The following is a 22,301-nucleotide window of genomic DNA, read 5'->3' on the forward strand; positions in this document are numbered from 1 at the left end:
CTGGGATTAGGTGGAATCCCAATCTTTTTTCCATTTACATTTATGGATAGAGATGTTGAGCATTTCTTCATGTGTCTATTGGCCATTCTTATTTCTTCTTCAGAGAAATTTCTCTTTAAGTCATTAGCCCACTTATTAATGGAGTGGTTGTTTAAGGATTTGTTTTGGGGAGATTTATTTTTTTGAGTTCTAAAATATTTTAGAAATGATGCACTGCCTGTTATATGGCTAATAAAGATTTCTCAATCCGTGGGCTTTTTATTGATCTTGCAAGCTATGTCCTTTGCCATACAGAAGATCTGCAGTTTCATGTAATACCATCTGCCCAACCTTTCTTTCTTTTGTTGTTTCTGGGTTTATTTTAAGAAAGTTTTGGCCTGTGCCAAGGAGCCCTAGAATTTCTCTTATTCCTTCCTGTAATGTTTTCAGGGTGTCTGCTTTTACTTCGAGGTTTTGATCAATTTGGAATTTATTATAGTGCAGGGTGATATATAAGGATCAAAACTTAGTTTTCTACAGGTTGTTGATGTGATGAATTACATTAATTGACTTGCATATATTGAATCAGGTTTGCACCCTTGAAATAAACCTTGAAATAAAGTTTTATCATACTGTATGAATTTTTTAAAGAAATGTTGAAGTTGGTTGACCAGAATTTTGTTAAGAAGTTTGCATTGATGTTCATCAAAGAAATGGGTCTATAATTCTCTTACTTTGATGAATATCTGTGTTGTTTTGGTATGAGGGTTATTCTGTCTCCATAGAAAGAGTTTGGCAATAAACATTCACTTTCAATTTTAGTGAAGAGTTAGAGGAGTATTGGTGTGTGTTCTGCTTTGAAGGCCTTACAGAATTCAGCTGTGAATCCAATTGGTCCTGGGCTTTTCTTGGATGGGAGGTAGCTTATTGCTGTTTCTATTTTGATGCTTGATAGAGTCTGTTTAGCTGGTTTAAATCTTCTTGGTTTAGTTTGGGCATATCAATATTTGCTAAAAATTCTTTCATTGTTTCAAAATTCTGAAACTGGTCAGCATAAATGTTTGAGAAGTATTTCCTCACAATGTTCTAAGTCTTGCTTGTTTCTGTGATGATGTTTCCATTCTCATCTCTTTTTTCGTTTGTTTTTGTGTATTCTCTTCTTTTTCTGATAAGATCTGCTAAGGATCTGTCAATTTTGTTAATTTTTTCAAAGAACCAACTCTTTGTTTTGTTGATTTTTTCTATGGTTTTTATCAACTCTAATTCATTTAATTCTGATCTTATTTTAATTATTTGTTTCCATCTACTGTATTGAGGTATGGCTTGTTGCTCCTTTTCAAGGAGTTTCAGGTACGTCATAAATTATTGGTTTTATATGGCTCCAATTTGTTGATGTAGAAGCTCAGAGCTTTAAACTTTCCTGTGAATACTGCATTTGCTCTGTCCCAGAGGAACTGGTAATTTGTGTGTTCATTTTCATTATATATCATGGACACTTGAATTTCCTTTCTAATCTCTTCCATGACCAACAGTGTGTTGGTCATGGTTCAACAGTGTGTTGTTCAGCCTCTATGAGTTACAGGATTTTCTTTGGTGGTTTTTAGTGTTGATTTCTAATTTTATTCTCTTGTGGTCTGAGACAATGCAATGAATGAATTCAATGTTTCTGAATTTGCACATTTGCATTGTGACCTAAAATATGGTCTATTTTGGAGAATGTTCCAGGTGCTGCTGAGAAGAGTATGTATTCTGATGCTGTTGGGTGAATTATTTTGTAAATATCTGTTGCCAAGTTGGTCTATGTGGTTGTTTAGATCTGAGGTTTCTCTGTTGAGTTTTTGGTGGGTTGATCCAACCAGTGGGGGGGGGGGTGTTGTATGTTAAGGTCAAAAACAGTCAATGTCTTTGGATCTATGCAAGATTTTAGGTAAAGTAGTGATTCTTGAATAAATTTGTTTGTTCTGGTATTTGGTGAATATATATTTAGAATGGTTATAACCTCCTGTAGGAGAGAGCTCTTTATTAGTATGTAATATCCTGCATTATCTCTACTTGTTAATTTTGATTTAAAGTATTTTATCTGATATTAGGATTGAAACTCCCATCTGTTTATGGGGACCATTTGCTTAGTAGATTTTTGTTTCAGCCTTTCACTTTCAGAATATGTTTTTTTTTTTTTTTTGTGAGCAAGGTGTGTGTCTTGTAGGCAGTAGATAGAAAGTTCTTGTTTTTTGATGCAACTAGACAATCTATGTCACTTAATTGGAGAGATAAATGCATTGAAATTGAGAGTTAGGACTGAGAGATTTTTGGTAGTTCCTGCCATGTAATCCACTTTCTTAGGGGCTGTGCCTACTGGGTTCTTCTGATGATTATCTGATACTTTGTTTAGGAGCTGCTTCTCTGCCTTTATCGTTATCATTGGTTTTCTTAATGTAGGATACCTTTAAGTATCTTTTGTAATGGTGATTTGGTGGAGATAGATTGTTTCAATTTTTCTTTGCTGCGGATTACATTAATTCCTCTATTTATCTTTGGTTAGCCTCATCACACTCATGCATTGCCCTGTTCATCATGAGTAGGAGTTGAGGGTACTTGACTTGGCATTTTTCCTGTGTTTCTGCCCGTTTGGGTATGAAAGCAAAACTAATTCCATGCTAGAACACTGTTTTAAGGTAAGCACTAACCCAGATCCTTGTAGTTACACAAATGTTTTGACACAGTCAAAATGTGTACACATATAGTCTAGCTGAACAACAAAAACCTAGGGAACAATGGACTAAGAAAATCAAAAGGAGTAATGGACCAGAAATTATGAGGTATAGGGAAATTTGTGAGGAGAAATAACTTTAGAGGAGTATAGGGAGTTAAAGGAAGAGAAGGAAAGGGACTAAGATCTAAATTCCGACAGAAGGAAAGAGAAAATAAGAAACAAAAAGAAAAATAAAAAATATAAAATGAAAAATGAAAAACAAAAATAATGTAAAGAAATAATATTACATTTAAAATAATGAAGGATGCAAAATTGGGAATAAGTAATCGATGTCTGAATTAAGTATGCACACAAAGAAGGATGAGGCTTAAAAATCAACGATTTCTTGTGCCTGGGATGAGCAAAACAGCAATTAAGTAGAGTGAAAAAAGTAAAAAGACCAAAACGAAAAGGGAAATAAAGAAAAAAATACAAAATAAAAATAATGAAAAAGGAGAAATTTTTAATTAAGTAGAAAAAGGTATTCTTTGATTTATTTGGGGGAATCTTGTGTCTCCCCCGTTTCTGTATCCAATCTCTTTTTTATTATTTTCCATTGGTCACGGGGTTTGAACTCTCGGTTTGGGCACTGTCCCTGCACTCTTAGGTTAAGGTGAGCACTCTAAGGCTTGAGCCACAGCACCACTTCTGATTTTCTAGTGGTTTATTGGAGATAAGAGTCTCATGGATGTTCCTGCTGCGGCAGGCTTTGAACCATGACCCACAGATCTCAGCCTCCTGAGTAACTAGGATTACAGGCGTGAGCCACTGGCACCAATTGCTATGGAGCCTCTGATTTGCTTGTGGTGTTTGAATTTTCTGTGGCTTAAATGGTTTCTAATCAGTTTGTTTGAGCAGCCCGAAAGATGCTCTGCCTTACAGGTATAGGGTTCTTTGTGACCCTCCTCCCAGACTAGTTCCATGGGAGGGCTATCTGCTTTGTGTGTCCTATGAGTCGGGATGGTTATTTTCTCTAGCTTGGAGTTGCTACAAGGGAGCTTGTATATGGGTGGGGTTATGGCTTGTCTTTAGTCAGCTTTTCCTTGAGGGGTTAGCTCCTGTGACACTCTTTTCAGCCCAGCCTGGAGCTACATTCATGTTTTAGGCCATATCCAGTTTCAATATTTTTTTTAACATCCTACAGCCAGGAGAACTGTCCATGCTTCCCAGGAGCATGGTCACCTCTGGCTCTGTTTACTCAATGAAGAAAGTCACCCTGTCCTGGGCAGAGCTTCTACCAACTGGGAGAGCAACTTTCCTCTGAAGGCAGTTGTGCTGGTCAGGTTCCATTGCCTTATTGAAGAATGGCTCTACAATGTGTGCTTCTAAGGCCTGAGTTAACTACTAGCTGTTCTGGCCCTGTCTTTGCCAGTATCAAAAATGGTGTGCTTTCATGGTGGAGGAAGTGCTTCCTTCCAAATGCTGTTCTATGAGGAGTGGGAATGTCTTGTGGGGTATTCACTCCTTTGCCTTGGTTTTTGAGCCATCTGTGCTCTGCATCTGGCTGTGGATGAAGATTTCCACTCCTTGTCAGTTCATGCTGACAGTGAGTAGAAGCCACTCTCACTCAATCTCTGGCGCCTCTTTGTCCCAGGCTTCTTACGTTGCTATGATGGCAGAGGCCGCCAATGCTGTCACCAGCATGTGTTCAAATCTGTCTCCTTAAACAGGTTACCTGAATTTTCCTCTCTGGCCAAACTCTCTGTACTGTAATGGCTCACTTGATGTGAATCGCTAGCCTTGGAACACTAAAACTTGTTTCTTGTTGAGAGCTCAGTTAGCCATCAGCTGCTCCTCTACCATATTCCTCCCTATCCCTTGAATTAATTTTTAATTTATTGAACGTAGTAAAAATCTGGCTACATAATCAAGGCAAAGGATTTTTTTTGTTTACTTCTTCTATGTGTGTGAACTCATGTTTTGAGACCACAGAGACAAAAGGATGAATTCAGATTTTGTAGTTTTTCAGTATCATTATTTGCTGCATGTTTGTAATAATTTAATCATTCAGTTTTTCAACAGTTCGGGAGGAGACTGTTAGTAAATTATTTCCCAGTAATCCTAATTGAGTAACTATACTTATCCAGTTTATTTGGATGGTTAGTTACTTGCATTCGGAGGAAAATGAGATGTAAATAGATCTTCCTTTCATACAAATTACCATAGTTGCAAAGGTTATTAACTGACAAAAATACAGTTGGCTTTATTCGTAGTGATAGAATTATGAGCAAATATTTTTCTTTGTATATAATGATGCATAATAGTATGATTGCTTATTTTAGGATGTAAATATTTTCATAATTAAATATTACCTTATGGTATTGTTGATACTATCAATACAAAGAGGAAATATTATGTTTGGTAGCTGATTATAAGTAATTGTCATTTTTTCTTTCTAATGAAAAAAATTTTAAGTAAAGTAGAAAAAAACATTTTTCTCAATTTCAACATCTTTACCAACAGGATATCACAAAATTAATTCAATATAAGTGAACAAAAGGTTTTGAAGGGGAAAAAATTTAGAATTGTGGTTCAACTACAGCCAGGGCAAGAAAGTCCATAAGATTTTATTTCTAATAAGCCAAAAAAAACCTAGAAGTGAAGCGGTGGTTCAAGTTGTAGAGCACCAGCTTTGAGCACAAAACCTCATGGATATTTCTCAGGCACCGAGTTCAACTTCCTCAAGACTAGCACCAAAGAAAAAAGGGGGAGAGGTGAACTTGTTATAAATTAGAAATATTTTTGCATGTATATTTTAGTACTAATAGCAATGCCATATATCCTTGAAAATTCATTTATATAATGCATATAGATTCAATTTCAATGATTCCATCACAATCTAAACTGAATGGTGATAAATAATTTCATTTTCTATTTATCATGTAGTAATGGGAATGTGTTAAAATAAACTATAACCTTCTATACATTTATAAAATTGTATGATCTTCCAACTCAGTACAACTTACTAAAAAGTTAATGCAAAGCACTGAGTATTAAGAAATTTAGATAAGGAATTGCCTTTTCAGTCCAGTTTGAGCCCTTCTTTGTATATGACCTAAGAATTGTAGTGATACAATCTTGGGTGAAATTACTTGAAGAAATCTGTTAATGACCAAAGACTCAAAAGTACACACTTAATTGTTAACTCAGATTTTCATAGGGCAGCCAATTCAGTGCTGCTTCATTTTCATACGAATATTTTGTTTACTTTCTTTTGTTCGTATGCAGCTTTTCTTTATTCACCATTACTTCATCCTTTTGATCTTTATTTTTGAAACACAAAAATAAAAATTACATAGTACAGTGTTGAAATCCTTTGAAACTTGCTATCCTAATCCATTTATATGCTTTATGATGACAACAAACCTAATTTTCTCTTCTGAAATATACAAGGAAGTGATCTTCTCTAGAGTTGCTCTTCCTTGCCATATAGAAGTACATGTGTACTACATTGACTCATCATTACACAGTAACAATTTTTACTATGAAGTTTTTAAAAAAGAAATGTACTTTTACTATTTAACTAAAAATTTTAAAGTGGAACAACTGAAGTGTAAGATAATCTTAATACTTGAATTCTTTTTATTGCAATGTTTTATCAAGGTCATAGAATCTTGTCAAGGACTTATTCTTTAAGTTCTAATTCTTGATTTTAGAATAATGAAAGACACACTATTAAAGACATATCATATTTTTCACTCTGTGGCAAATTGTTTTCAAAGTGGTTACTTAAGTAGAATAGGTAAAGCAAGAGGTCAATTTTTAAGTTTCTTTTTTTAATTATAAGACTAGGCTGTGTAATTTACTCACAAATTGCTAATAAAAACTAAGAGTTCACAGAAGAGCACCAGTTAGCCATTGTCCAAATGCACTCAGAGTAGAAATTGTAATTCCAATTATTTCAAATATAAATTAATTCCAATTAATTCAAATGGTTTTCTATGGTTACTTCCTAAGTGGCTGATTTGAACTTTTCTATCTTATTTCCAGTAAATGTAATACCTCTAATAGTATTTTATTAAATATGTTTTTTTTGTTAAGGTGTTTGTAAAATGAGGTCTTAGAATTGACCTTCCACACCCCTAAATAATCTACTTTGGTCTAAAATTCCTATACCTTTTCCCTGCAGTCTCAGCAATAGTCCATGACACAAGTGATTGGAATAATTCATTTTAGTAGGATTTGTAGATTCCTTTGAAATAATTAGTTCCAATACCCAAAGTTTTACATCCACTTGGATTCAATGAAATACCTAGTCAAGTTCCCAGAAGGAGCAATATCCAGAAGAACACAAACCAGTGAAATACAAAGCCCAATTTTCCCCATTCATACACTGCTCCTAAGACATTGTTCCTGGAAACAGAATGGAAACAGCCAACTATTGATGGACCCTCCTAAAGCACAAATACTGATATCACACAAAATACCAAGATGCAGTTATTGCTAAAACCAAAACTATTATATATAGTTGTGTTTCTTTTTCTTTTACCAGTAAGAATGGCATTGCCCTTTCTTAAGGAAATGGAAAGACTTGGAAAAATCATATTAAGTGAAGTATAGCAGACCCAAAGAAACGTAGGCTCCATGGTTTCCCTAATTTGTAATAATTAGTATCTGTCTAGAAGAGTCCTGGCAGAGAATCATAATGGCTCAATAATTATGTACATGTGACCATACAAAATGATGCTAATCAAAATGAACTTCAGGGCATGAAAACAACAGGACTTTTTTTGATTTTTTACTTTGTTGCCACCAATGTACTGTATCTAATTCTTTCCTTTTATTTCATTTCATTTCATTTTCTTTGTCCATTGGTTTATTCCTGGCAGTCATTGTCTTTGATTCTGGTACCCTGTGTCTTGTATATACATTTATCTAATTTGGAAAGAGAAGGGGAATAACAAAATGCTGAAACAAGGACAAACGATAACCCAAAGCATAATAATACTCACAAAATACTCTGTAGGAAATGAACTTTACCACTTGGAGGTGTGGGGGAGTTGGGGGAGAGAAGGGATAGTATGAGAAAAACAAAGGAGTGGGTAACGTTAGACAAGAAGTATATTCATTAGCTTATTCATGTGACTGTAACTCCTCTGTACAGAATCTTTACAATAAAATAAAAAGAACATTTAATTTGCATGAAGTGCTGTAGACCTGAGGAATAGTTGGAAAACATTAGTGTGGGTTAACTGTTTATATATGTTCAGATGAATTTCTGATGATTTAACAATTGAGAATTACAAGAAGGCAGGGCACTATCTTCAAAAAACAAAAATAAAAGTAATGACCGAAGGGTAGAAAGGATTAAATCAATATGGCCATTGGGGAAGATGAAAATAAAGCATCTCAGCCCAGCTTCAAGGTTCTGGCATGGATATTTAGGTTTAAATAGAAGAAGGATGACAAGGTGTGCATAAGTAAGTTGCCTGGGTTAAAATGTGGTCTGGTTGTTCTGTATTTTAGCTCTAGTCATTTAAGATGACTTAAAGAAGTCTTCACTAATGAAGAGGACATATCCAAAGTCGGAGGTGAACTCTTCCTGAGATGGTCTGTCTGAAAAGCTCTTGTATTTCTGGAGTTCAAGATGAAGACAGGTTCAGGACAATAACTGGAAACATTGAGGCATATTTTCCACAATTAATAAAGGGATATTACAAAAGATGACAGCAAAATATTTCAATTGCCCATATCTTTGTGCATTGAAGGAGGCTGAGATAGCTAGATTTTATGAAATTTTAGATAGTCCTTAAGTAGTTAACATTCTTATGTGCACAGTTAAGTAGCATTCATTCTGACTCAGAGTAATGGACATAGTTGAAAATGGAAAGCAATACTGTTTGTAATTATCTTGTGGACCACTTGAAGGGTCAACAATTTTCCAAAAAGGCAGTTTCTACAGACCTGTTAAAATGTTAAGAAACAGAAATTGAATGTAATAGAAAATGTTTAGATTAATTATTGAGCATGAAATTTGCTGATTTACCATAGAATAATGGCATCTATTATAGAAATTTGTGTATACACACACACACATATTTCTTTATTTATCATGTCTTGTCTTGGTTTAAACAAGTAAGATCACAGGTAAACAAGTTACTGTAATGTTGTCTCTGCTTTTGGACATGAAGTCCACTGAATAATTCACTTCTCGGGAAATTTATTTTAAGATAACTCTGTAGCTTATTTCAGAAAGAGCTGAGATTGAGATATAGCTGTAGTATAGGTTGAATAATCTATGAAAATGCTACTACAGTGCCTAAGTCAGATGATGGATATCTACACAAATAATACTTAAAATAATATTTTAAAATATTTAAAAATAGTTTTAGAAAACCACATAATGATTAGATTCTCCTGAAGAAGCACATAATTTTATTGCACTATTGCCTTGATATAGGTTAATTGGTTCACGTTGGTCCTTAGGGAGCTCTAGTTGTTTCATTCTGGCATTCTTGGGCTCCTCTTACTTTTCTTTTTTCTCAGCATAAATGATAAAGACTTATTATATTTTTTAATCCCTTCTAAATTTCAGTACCTGCAAGACTGGTCAAAGTATTGTTTTTCGATATTGGAGGGAAGACTCTTGTGAAATGTTTGAAGAAAATTTGCCAGAGACTCATGAGTGTTACAAGTCTAATGTTTGGGATATTGCTTTATATTTTTGTTGTGAGGATTGTTGTTGTTTTTCCTATTTCAATAGTATTACGAATGACATTTATGCCATTGACTTTCAGTAATTGAAATTATTTTTATTATAGCTACAATGTTTAAGTGACCATCTGTTAGGGAATTTATAAAGTCTATTACTATTACAACATATAAATTGATAGTTGATATTTGTTAATACTTATATTAATTTACTTATATTAATTATATTAAGTTAATTTTAGTACACAATCATGAAATATTGTATATCTTAAAAGACATTAAGTATCATACCCAAGGCCATAGGGTGCAAATCTAGAAGTCACAATTTATTTTTGTGTAGCTACCAATCTAGCTTTGCAGGCAATGAAAGTATACTACCACAACAAAAGTAAAATGAATGTATTGGTAAAGATGTTTCTCTTACAAACCTCTCCCCATTGTTTTGTTTTACACTTTATTAGCTAGAGAAAGTGAATATATCTATTCTTGATGTTGTATTATATAATATTTATCATTGCCTTATATTTTCAATAATAGTTTTTGTTAATTTATTCACTAAGATCCAGAAATGTAAAATAACTACAGTATTAGTTTTAAATGAATAATTTTTATATGCCACATATTTTGATAAATAACATGTATTATCTTATTTTATCTCCTATTATTTTGTCTATTTAAGTGTTACTATTATCTTATTTCAAACAAAAGTAGCTGAGTGAGAGATTTAGCCTGACTTCAGAGCCTATGTTTGAATGATCAGAATATTGGACTTCATATAATTTTTTCATATCAATATCTATACATAGATAAAGACACAAAATGTTTGTGAATCTTTTGCTGCAGGAATTTTTACTTAAGTGTACCTTCAATGTAAACCCACTGTAGTGCAGGTGGCAGAATATCTTTCTTATTTTCTTATTTTTGTCATAAAGCTGATGTACACAGGGGTTGCAGTTATCTAAGTCAGATAGTGAGTAGATTTCTTTTGGAACAGGGTAACCTCTTCAATCATTTTCTGCCAGTTTTTTCCTTCCCAACCCACCTCCCCAACAAGTTGTATAGTTTATTTTCAAGGAATATCTAGTGAGTTTCACTAGATATTCCTTGTGTGGAGGGGGGCTGCAGCATATCTGGAATTTGTAGCATTCTCTGATAGAGAGGGGTGGACAACACTTGGTTTCCTACTCTCAGTATGGCCTAGAACACACTCAGCTGTTAAGACATGTCTGTCTGGGTTTTGTTGTTGTTGTTGTTTGCTTGCTTTTGTTTTGGTTTTTGGTTTTTGGTTTTCAGTATTTTAGAGACTTTAGATTTTGCAATTAGAAGGTTCTCTGCTTGCAGGAGGCCTGGCTGAAATACCACTAACCTTGACCTTGCAAACTGCTGTAGAGCAGGGCTATCTTGCACTGAGCTGGTCTCTTGTTTGCCACCAGAGAAAGGTGCTGCAAGGATATCAGATTCCTTTGCCCTTTTCAAAAATGGTGCCAGTTCTCTGGCAAGTGTTTTGAGTCAGGTACTCTGGCAGCCTCTTTACCAATTTCAAAAATAGTGTTCTTCTTGGGTAGGGGAAGGCATTCCGGTATAGATGCTATTCTCTCAGAGGAATGGGGGAGATGTGTGTGTGTGTGTGTGTGTGTGTGTGTGTGTGTGTGTGTGTGTGTGTGTGTGTGCGCGCGCGCGCGCGCGCGTGTGTGTGTGTGTGTGTGTGTGTATGTGTGTGTGAATGTGGTCCTCATGGTTCCTGGTGATGCTTTGTGATTTGAATTGTCTCTGCATCTAACTGTGGCTGGCTCTGCTTTGGGCTCTGGTTCTTACTTTTTCCTGTGCATGCTCTGCAAATTCTGTGCTGAATGTACTTGTAAACCCAAGGTCTTGGCTGCTACTGATGCAATGTGGGGCGCCTGTTTCTGTCTTATTATGGAATTAGTTTACTACCTTTTTTGTTGTGTATCTCTATGTAATTGCAGCTTACTTGGTTTAAGTCTCTAGATGTGGAATACCTGATGGGACATTAAAACTCTGCTTCTTTGTTGAGAGCCGAGGTTGCTCCCTGTTTTCTTTACATCATCTTCCTCCCAATCCAGAATTTCTTTCCTTTGAAATGAAATACTTCTTATTTATGCTCCTGTCATATTTTGTTTTTCCATTCAACTGTTTCCACTTATTAGTTCCACTTCTTTGCTCTTGTAAAAAAATGCTACTGTGAAGGGAGCAGGGGAATTATTTCATTGTGCCCTGTTTTCAACCATTGGAATTGCTGAATCAAATGATAATTTGATCAAGATGGTAAACTGATGCCGTTTTTGGAACCATAATCATGATACAGCTAAAACTATTCTTGAACTCATGATTATCCTGCCATAGCCATTAAAGTGCTAGGATTATAGTCATGTATCACTTTATCCATTCTATTTTTAATTTTTTCAAAACTTAACAATACTCTTTCGCAAACTGGTTACATTTTTTTCTCTTCACCAACAGTAGACAAAGGTCCTCTCTGTTGAAATATCTAAAGATATTTGACAATAAATATTATTGCTTTGAAAAAATTATAGTCATCCTAATTGGTGTGAGCTGTTACCTCACTGAAGAATAAATTTGTATTTAGTTTGGAGAATCTTTAAAAATGATTCATGGCCATTTGTATATTTTTGGATAATTATCTATTTCAATTCTATTTCAAATAACTTTTCATTTTTCATGTTGTTGAGTCTTTTATATGTACTTAAATTTAATCAGATATAGATGATCTACTACTATCATCTCCTCCTCTTTTTTAACCTTTGAGAGAACAAATATCCTCAAAGAAGTTTATTCCATATTTTTTGGGTACATACTCGATGTAAGGATGTTGATCTCATGGTAATTACATGCTAAGTTCCTGAGAAATTCAGGCTACAAGGTAGAATTAGAAGTTACACTCATTTTTCTATCATCTATCTCTTTATCTATCATCTAGGTAGCTGCCTAGATATCTATTAACTGTCTTCTATTTATTGTTACTGTTTTCTGCCATAATGCTTTAATATCATAACAATTATTTATTTTGGAGCTATCTTGGTTAACTATTACTTCCTTACTGCCAAATAAACTTATCTCTTCATTTTATACATTGGTCTTATATTTTAACTGGTTCTCTGTGTTTCATTTCATTCTAACTTCCAATAAATGCTATTTGATTTGATTACCTGTTGAACATTTAAAACTTATAATGAATCTTTGTTACTCTCTTAACCACCTATTAGAATATTTTATTTGACATAATTCATGATTTCATGTATTCTTCTCCATTTTCATCCTCCATGACTAATTGTCCTTCCTGTCCACTAACTGCCTATGGTCATAAGATTTTTCTCATTTATTTACAATCAAAATATTCCTGCTTTCTCTAAATTATATTTAAGGTCCCATATCTATCCTATCACTTATATATGTAAATATGAACATTTGGAATACATCCTTGTTTGTTAAGTTTTTATGTTGCCTATATCTACTTCTTGGGAAAAAAATAATAGTTAAAGTTGCTAGAGACCTATGATCCATACTACCTAAGATATTGACTACTTAACCTTTATAGAAAATGTATTCTGACACCTGCATCTACAATGTTGCAAAATAAGACTATTATAAATTCAGTAATATGAATCTTGCATTTTTATCCCACAGTTTGAAGACATTCTTATCCACATACTAGAATGCCAATTCAAATATTCACACTTCCTACATTGTTAGCAATTTGCCTTGATTCATTTTTTCAAAATTGCTATCATTGTCATTAATGTTATGGTTTGAAGTGAATTGATTACCTTGTGTTTAGACCAATTGTCTCTGATCAGCTCTTATTACAATAAGAAATATTTCTCTAACCCAAGTACAATTTGTCTATCATTGCACAGGTCACATTTCTTTATTATTTTTCATTTACGTTACTCAATTTTCTGTTCATTTATTAGCATATTATTTTCTTCTTTCCACTAACATTTTTGTTATTGTTGTTGTTTGTCGGTGACTTGAACTCTGGGCCTGGGTTCTTTCCCTGAGTTCTTCAGTTCAAGGCTAGCACTCTACCATCCACTAATTTTTAAACATATTAATTTGACTATTCACCAGCTATCTATTTTTTTAATTTAAATTTTATTGTAAAGGTGATGTGCATAGGGTTACAGTTACATTAGTCAAGTATGAGTATATTTCTTTTTGCACAGTGTTACCCTCATTCATTTTCTCCCACTGTTTTTCCTCCCACTCTCCTCCCTCTCAAGTTGTAAAGTTTAATTCCAACATAGTGTCTAGTGAGTATCATTTTTTGTTGAATTGATTCACTCTATATCGTCTTCATGTCCCCCAATCAGATAAACATATATAGAAGACATCATGGAATAAACCAAAATTTAAAAAGAAAGAAAAAAGAAGTAACTGCAAATACTACAATAAAAAAGACCACTTGTTTCCATTTGTTGGAATTATATTGATAAGCATCATTTTAAATGGTCACATACACATAACTATTGAGCTATTGTGGTCCTCTCCTAAAAATATCCTAGACATAGTCTATTTATTTTCAGATGAGGGAAACCATGCAGCCTTTGTTCCTTTGGGTCTGGATTACTTTGGTTAAGATAATTTTTCTAGGTCTTTTCATTTTCTTATTAATGGAGCAATGTCATTTTTTTCGGATAAAAGCATAGAATTCCATTTCTTGACCACATTTGCTTGATCCATTCATCCACTGAGGACCATCTGGTTTGATTCTTTATCTTATCTATTGTAAATAATGCTGCATTGAACATGTTGTGCTTATGGCATTAGTGCAGTCCAGTTTGTGGTCATTTTGGTAAACTGCCCAGAAGTGGGGTTTCTGGGTCATAGGGAAGCTCTATGTTTAGTCTTTTGAGGAACCTCCATACCGCTTTTCAGAGTGGTTGAACAAGTTTACATTCCTTTGTGACCATCTCCCTGCCAGCAACTGTTATTGTTAGTTTTCTTAAAATTGGCCATTGTAACTGGGATGAGGTGAAATCTAAGCATTGTTTTGATTTGCATTTCTTTTATGACGAGACATGTGGAACATCTCTTCATATGTCTAATGGCCATTCTTAGTTCTTCTTTTTGTTTTGCTTTGTGTTTTTTTGAATTGTTTATTTTTATTTTTTATTTTGTGAACACACTGTGCAGAGGGGTTACAATTACATGGGAAGGATAATGCATATATTTCTTATCAAGCATTGAAGCCTCCTCCTTTATTTACGCTTCACATCCCTTCCCAGCCTCCTCCACAACCCCGACCCAATCCTCCCCTCCCCTCCACCCCCCTCACCAACGTTATAAAGCTAGTTTTCAACATGACAACTTGTATATCTCATTGTTGCAACTGGTCCACCTGTATCCTTAAATGACTTGTTTTTCCCCATCTCCTCTACAAGTTATACTGACATCAAATATAGTGAAAGCAGGGGTTATACTGTGAGGACGGACATACAAAGCAACGAAGAGATAATCTTATAAATGCATTAGAACCAAATGCATGAAAGAAAAAAACATTAAAATACATATCTAAGGGTTCATTTTCCTAACATCATGTTATCTGACCTTTTCCGCTTTACTCACACATATACTAGATATTGCAAATAAGGGAAAACATGGGAACTAGGTTTCTTTGGGCCTGGCTTACTTCACTTACTATAATTTTTCCAAGTTTTTCCATTTCCTAACAAATGGGACAATGTCATTCTTTCTGATGTCAGCACAGAATTCCATTGTGTATATATACCACATTTTCTTGATCCATTCATCTACTGAGGGGCATCTGGGCTGGTTCCATATCTTAGTTATGGTAAATAATGCTGCAATAAACATAATTGTGCTGGTAGCTTTAGTCTGGTCTTGTTTGTAAACATTTGGGTAAATGCCCGAAAGTGGGATTGCTGGATCATAGGGGAGATCTATGCGAGGTCTTTTGAGGAAACTCCATACTGCTTTCCAAAGTGGATGAACAAGTTTACATTCCCACCAACAATGAAGTAAGGTTCCCTTCTGTCCACATCCCCTCAAGCATGTGTTGTTGTTAGAGTCCTTGTTTTTTGCCATTCTAACTGGAGTGAGGTGGCATCTCAACGTTGTTTTGATTTGCATTTCTTTTATGGATCGGGATGTTGAGCATTTTTCCATGTGTCTATTGGCCATCCTTCTTTCTTCTTCAGAGAAGTTTCTCTTTAAGTCTTTAGCCCACTTATTTATTGGGTAGTTGTTTCTTTGAGGATTTGTTGTTGGCGGATTTAATTTTTTGAGTTCCAAGTATATTTTAGATATAAGACCACTGTCTATTGTAATGCTATTGAAAATCTTCTCCCAATTTGTGGGCTTTCTATTGATCTTGCTAGCTATGTCCTTTGCCATGCAGAAGCTCTGCAACTTCATGCAATCACATTTGTCCAAGCTTTCTTTGATTTGCTGTGTTTCTGGGTCTCTATTGAGAAAATTTCGGCCTGCACCAAGGAGACCTAGGGTTTCTCCTATTCCATCCTGCAATATTTTCAGAGTGTCTGATTTGACTTCGAGATCTTTGATCCATTTGGAGTTGATTCTGGTGCAGGGTGATATATAAGGATCTAGCTTTAGTTTTCTACAAGTAGTTAACCAATTTTGCCAGCACCATTTACTGAAGAGGCTGTCTTTCTTCCATTTTATTGTTTTAGCTCCCTTATTGAAGATTAGATGGCTATAGGTCTGTAGGTTCATTTCTGGGTTTTCAATTCTATTCCATTGGTCCTGAGGTCAGTTCTTATGCCAATACCAAGCTGTTTTGAGTACTATGGCTTTATAGTAGAGTTTGAAATTTGGTATTGATATTCCTCCAGCAGTGTTCTTTCTGTTGAGGAGCGTTTTTGCTATTTTATTGTTCCATATGAATTTTTGGATTGCCTCTTCTATTTCCTTGAAGAATGAGGTTTGAATTTTGGTAGGTATCGCATTGAATTTGTAGATAGCCTTGGAAGTATTTCCATTTTCACGATGTTAATCTTTCTAATCCAAGAACATGGGAGGTTTTGCCATTTTCTAAGTTCTGTTTTAATTTCTTTTTTCAAGATTTTAAAGTAATCATCATAGAGTTTCTTCACTTGTTGGTTAAGTTAATTCCTAGGTATTTTATTTTTTGTGGGGCTACTACAAATGGAGTTACTTTCCTAATTTCAGCCACACTTTTCTCATTGTTGGCATACAGAAAAACATTGATTTTGGGGGGTTAATTTTATACCCTGCTCCTTGCCAAAGTTTTGAATCAGCTTGAGTAATTTAGGAGTGGAGTCAATGGGTTTCTTTAAAAACAAGATCATGTCACCTGCAAAGAGGGAGAGTTTTGTTTCTTCTTTCCCTATTTGGATCTCCTTTATTTCTGCATCTGGTGTTATTGCTGTAGCTAGGCATTCTAACACTAGATTGTAGAGAAGTGGAGAGAGTGGACATCCTTGTCTTGTTTGTGAGTTAAGAGGAAATTGCTTTAGTTTTTCCTCATTAAGTATAATACTGGCTGTAGGTTTGTCATATAAAGCCCTTATTGTATTGAGGAATTTTCCAGGGATTCCTAATTTTTCCAGAACCTTCATGATAAAGGTGTGCTGGATCTTGTCGAATGCTATTTCTGCATCTATTGAGATAACTATGTGGTTCTTATTCTTGCTCCTTTTGCTGTGACGAATAATATTAATTGATTTGCGTATATTGAACCAGCTTTGCATCTCTGAAATGAATCCTGTTTGATCGTGGTTTATGATTTTTGGGATGAATTGTTGAAGTCAATTGGCAAAAATTTTGTTGAGAAGTTTTGCATCAATGTTCATCAAAGAAATGGGTCTATAGTTCTCTTTCTTTGATGAGTCCCTGCCTGGTTTTGGGATGAGGGTTATGATGGCTTCATAGAATGTGTTTGGTAGTGAACTTTCTCTTTCAATTTCATTGAAGAATTGGAGGAGTATTGGTGTGAGCTCTGCTTTGAAGTCCTTGTAGAATTCTGCTGTAAAACCATCTGGTCCTGGACTTTTTTAGCTGGGAGGTCTCTTATTGCTGTTTCTATTTCAATGCTTGATATGGGCCTGTTAAGCTGGTTTAACTCATCTTGGTTTAGTTTGGGCATGTCAATATTTGCTAGAAAAAGGTCCATTTTGGACAAGTTCTCAAACTTACTAGCATAAAGTTTTGAGAAGTATTCCCTTATAATGTTCTGAATTGTGGTTGTTTCCGTGGTGATGTTTCCATTCTCATCTCTAAGTTTATTGATTTGGGTGTTTTCTTTTCTTTTTCTGATAAGATTTTCTAAGGGTCTGTCAATTTTGTTAAATTTTTCGAAGAACCAACTCTTTGTTTTGTTGATTCTTTCTATAGATATTTGGATTCTAATTAATTTAATTCTGATTTAATTTTAATTATTTCTTTCTGTCTACTTTATTGGGATTTATCTTGCTGCTCTCTTTCAAGGAGGTTTAGATGTGTCATTAAATTGTTGGTTTCAGATCTCTCCAATTTGTTGATGTAGGAGCTCAGAGCCATAAACTTGCCTCTGAGTAATGCCTTTGCTCTGTCCCAAAGGAGCTGGTAATTTGTGTGTTCATTTTTGTTGAATAGTATGAACATTTGAATTTCCTTTTTATTCTCTTCTATGACCCACTCGTGATTCAACAGTGTGTTGTTCAGCCTCCATGTGATACCGGACTTTCTTTCGTGGCTTTTGGTGTTGAGTTCTAATTTTATTCCCTTGTGGTCAGAGAGAATACAAGGTATAATTTCAATGTTTCTGAATTTAGACAGGTTTGCTTTGTGGCCTGAAATGTGGTCTATTTTAGAAAATGTTCCATGTGCTGCTGAGAAAAACGTGTATTCTGATGCTGCTGGGTGAAATTTTCGGTAGATGTCTGTTAAATCTAGTTGATCTATGTAGCTGTTAAGATCTGCGGTTTCTCTGTTGAGTTTTTGCCGAGTTGATCTATTTAGTGTAGAGAGTGGTTTGTTAAAATCCCCAACAATTAATGTCTTTGGATCTATATGGGATTTGAGGGAAAGTAGTGTTTCTTGGATGTATTTGGGTGCTCCATTGTTTGGCGAATAGATATTTAGAATTGTAACATCCTCCTGAAGGAGAGATCCCTTAATTAGTATGTAGCCACCTTCTTTATCTCTTTTCATGAATTTTAATTTGAAGTTTATTTTATCTGATATTAGGATTGCAACTCCTGCCTGTTTATGGGGGCCGTTTGCTTGGTAGATTTTGTTCCAGCCTTTTTTTTTTTTAAATTTAATTTAATTTTATTTGTGAACATACTGTACAGAGGAGTTACAATTACATGGGCAGGATAATGCGTACATTTCTTACCAAGCATTGCAGCCTCCTCCTTTGTTTACCCTTCACATCCCTTCCCAGCCTCCCCCTCCCCCCCATCCCAATCCTTCTCCTTCCCCCCCTCCCCACCCCACCAATGTTGTAAAGCTCGGTTTGGACATGACAACTTGTACTTCTCATTGTTGCAACAGGTCCACCTGTATCCTTAATCAACTGGTTTTTCCCCATCTCCTCCACCAGTTATACTGATATCAAATATAGTGAAAGTATGGGTTATACTGTGGGGGAGGGACATACAAAGCAACAAAGAGATAATCTTATAAATGCGTTAGAAACATATGCATGAAAGAAAAAAAACATTAAAATACACATCTAAGGGTTCATTTTCCTGACATCACAGTATCTGATCTTTTCCGCTTGACTCATACATATACTAGATATTACAAATAAGGGAAATCTTGGGACCTATGTTTCTTTGGGCCTGGCTTACTTCACTTAATATAATTTTTTCCAAGTTTTTCCATTTCTTAACAAATGGGCAATGTCATTCTTTCTGATGGAGGAGGAGAGGGAAGATGGCAGAGGAGAAGCTGGAATCTGAACAAGCTCTCGCATAGAAGCAGTTTTAGTGTTCCAGTGAACAGTCCTAAACCAGAGAATCACACCAAGTGTGCCATCACAGGACAGAGAGTTAGACAAGAGAGGGGAAGCCAAGGCAAAAAGACACATCTGAGCCCCTGCCAGCCGCCGCCGCGGCAGTGGTGGCTGGGTCGTGGCAGAGAATGCAGCCGGGGCCATAACTGAGCGCTCACACAGAGAGTCCGGGACTAAGGAAGCAGATGCAGTGGGCGAGCGGATTCTACTCACCACCAGCAAGAACCTAAAAGGAGAGGACATCTTCATCCTGCAGTGTGCAGGCCAGAGACGACCCAGGATCCAAGACTCGGCTTGAGTACAAGCCCGACATCCTCACTCCTTCTCAGGGAGCAGAGGAGGAAAAGCCACCCCTCCCCCCCCAGCACAGGTGATCTCCATCTTGGATACCGACAAAGCTCGGGGGAGCTACCAGATCCAACCCAGGCCTTGGAATAAAATGAGTCATTTAGCAGGTCACAAGAACTTAACGGCTGCGAAGTGACCTGCCAGACTCGGCTCCATCCAGGGAAAATCACCCAGCTCAGACACCAGCCATTGGAGTGGCTTTCCTCACTGGGTAACCAGAGCCAGAGGCTGCCCCTCCCTCTAGCAGCATCAACAATCAATTGAAAAACAGAAACCCTGAGAACGGCTCCAGGCTGGGCTCTGTGAGTTTTTTTTCTCACAAAATAGCCCCAGGAAAAAGCTACTGATTGTTGAAAGGCCTCAACTCTACCCAGAAACTAGCCTCGCCACTGCATCCCCCTCTTTTGTGATTCTCAAAGCAGATCACCCTCCCAGTAAACTAGTCTGGGAGGGGGATCTCAAAATCTTAGGTAAAGCAGAGCATTTTTCTGCCTGTTCGAACAAACTGACCTAAGAAACCAATCAAGCCACAGGACCTCAAGCTGACCAGAGACTCCAACAAGAGTCTGTTTACAGACAAAAGGGAGATACAGGATTCTGCCCATGCCTCCCCCCCCAAAAAAAAATCAAAGAACTTTTTTTTTCTTCTACTTCCTCTTCTTGTTCCAGCCTTTAACATTGAAAATGTGTTTGTTTTTACAGGCAAGATTTGACTCCAAGGCAGCAGATAGAAGGGTCTTGTTTTTTAATCAAACTAGACAGTGTATGTTGCTTAATTGGAGAGTTAAGTCCGTTAACATTAAAAGACAGGACTGAGAGGTGCCATGTTATCCACCTTCTTGGGGGCTGGGAAAACTGGCTTCTTCCTATGGTTCTTGGATTCTCAGTTTGGGTGCAGTTTCTTGGCCTTTATTGTGGTCTTGTTGGTTTTCGATGTGTAGGACATCTTTAAGAATCTTTTCTAGGGCTGGTTTGGTGGATGTGTATTGTTTCAATTTTTCTTTGCTATGAGAGGTTTTTATTTGGCCTTCAGTTATGAAGGAGAGTTTAGCTGAGTACAGTATTCTTGGTTGATAGTTGTTTATATTTTAGGGCTTTTCATACATCATTCCAGGCTCTTCTTTCTTTGATTGTCTCTGCTGAGAAATCTGAGGTAATTCTAATTGGTTTCCTTTTATTGGTGATTTATCTTTTCTCCTTGACAGCTTTAAGGATCTTTTCCTTGGTCTGAGTTGATCCTGTGTGGATTATAATGTGACAGTGGGATGTCCTATTCTGGTCTGGTCTATTTGGGGTTCTAAAAGCTTCTTGTATCTGAATAGGCCTATCTTTTTGTATGGTTGGGAAGTTCTTTGCTAGGATCCTGTGAAACAAATTTCCTAGACCATTAATTTCTGTTTCTAGGTGCTCCTCTACACCCATTATCCTTAGATTAGACCTTCTGATGGTGTCTTCCAAGTGTTGGATAGACCTATCATATTCCTTGGGCTTGTCTTGGATGGTTGTATGTTCTTTCTCTATAATATCTAGGCTGTCTTCAATCCCTGAGATTCGATCTTCTGCATGGTCTAACCTGCTGTCAAGACTTTCTACTTTGTTTTTTTTAAATCTCTTTTCCTTCTAATTGGTCAGCTTTGATGGCTTCAAATTCTTTGTTGGAGATTTGTTTTAGATCTTGTATGAACTTCTTTACTCCCTTAATTTGGTGTTCAGTGTTTATTCTCAAATCACTTAGTTTATTGGTTATGGTTACCTTGGACTCCCATTCCTTCTGTTGGGTTCCATTCGCATTCAGCATTTGTGGTCTCCCTGACTTCCTTCAGCTCTTTGTTAATGGTTTCCATGAATACCTTTAGTGATCTTTTTGTATTCTTTTCCTGCTCTCTCAATTCCTGTATTACTCTTCGATTAGCTTCCTCCCATTTGTGGGATTCATGTAGTTCTCTTTGAGTGTTCTCATCCTGCTCACGCCATTCCTGCCTTTCTCTTTGAGTATTCTCAAGCTGCTCATGCAAATCCTGTATCAGGTTTTGTGTAGCTTCTTCACGCTTATGATATTCCTGTATAAACTTTTGTATTGCCTCCTCTCTCTCCTTATCACACTCATACAGAGTCCTTTGTATGCTTTCTATCTTTTCATTTATCATGTTTGCCAGCAGTGTTTGTAGAGCTATTTGGGAACTCTCCTCTGGATTATTAATTATCTGTTCTGTCCCCTGATTATCCAGATTGGGAATTGAGATACCCGGATTTGCCATTTTTCTTGTGTTTTTCCGGCTTACTCTGCCCATTTGAGATGAAAATAGCACCAGTTTTGTGCTAGAACACTATCTTCACGCAAGCATCAACCAAAGTCTGAATTTGCACAGTCAATAGTCTACAGATACAATCTAGTTCAACAGATACATCTATTCAACATCAAACAACTATATGTTAATGGGCTACGAACCGCAAAGAATTTGGAAAACCAGAAATTATTAGGGTTAGGGAGAGATATGGGTAAAAAATAGGAATAGATTGATGTGGGGAGGTACAGGGAGAGTTAACTAAGTCCTAATCTCAAAGCAGGAAATAGGTTGGGTAGGA

General features: G+C 36.0%; 1 protein-coding gene across 4 annotated transcripts in view; it reads left to right on the top strand.

The window, feature by feature from the left end:
- Fstl5 (follistatin like 5) overlaps positions 1-22,301 on the top strand; it is an 829,526-nt gene that overhangs the window by 385,156 nt on the left and 422,069 nt on the right. The window lies entirely within an intron of this gene.

Source organism: Dipodomys merriami, unplaced genomic scaffold (genome assembly GCF_024711535.1).
Source record: "Dipodomys merriami isolate MVZ:Mamm:240054 unplaced genomic scaffold, mDipMer1.0.p SCAF_9, whole genome shotgun sequence".
Classification (NCBI taxonomy): Eukaryota; Metazoa; Chordata; class Mammalia; order Rodentia; family Heteromyidae; genus Dipodomys; species Dipodomys merriami.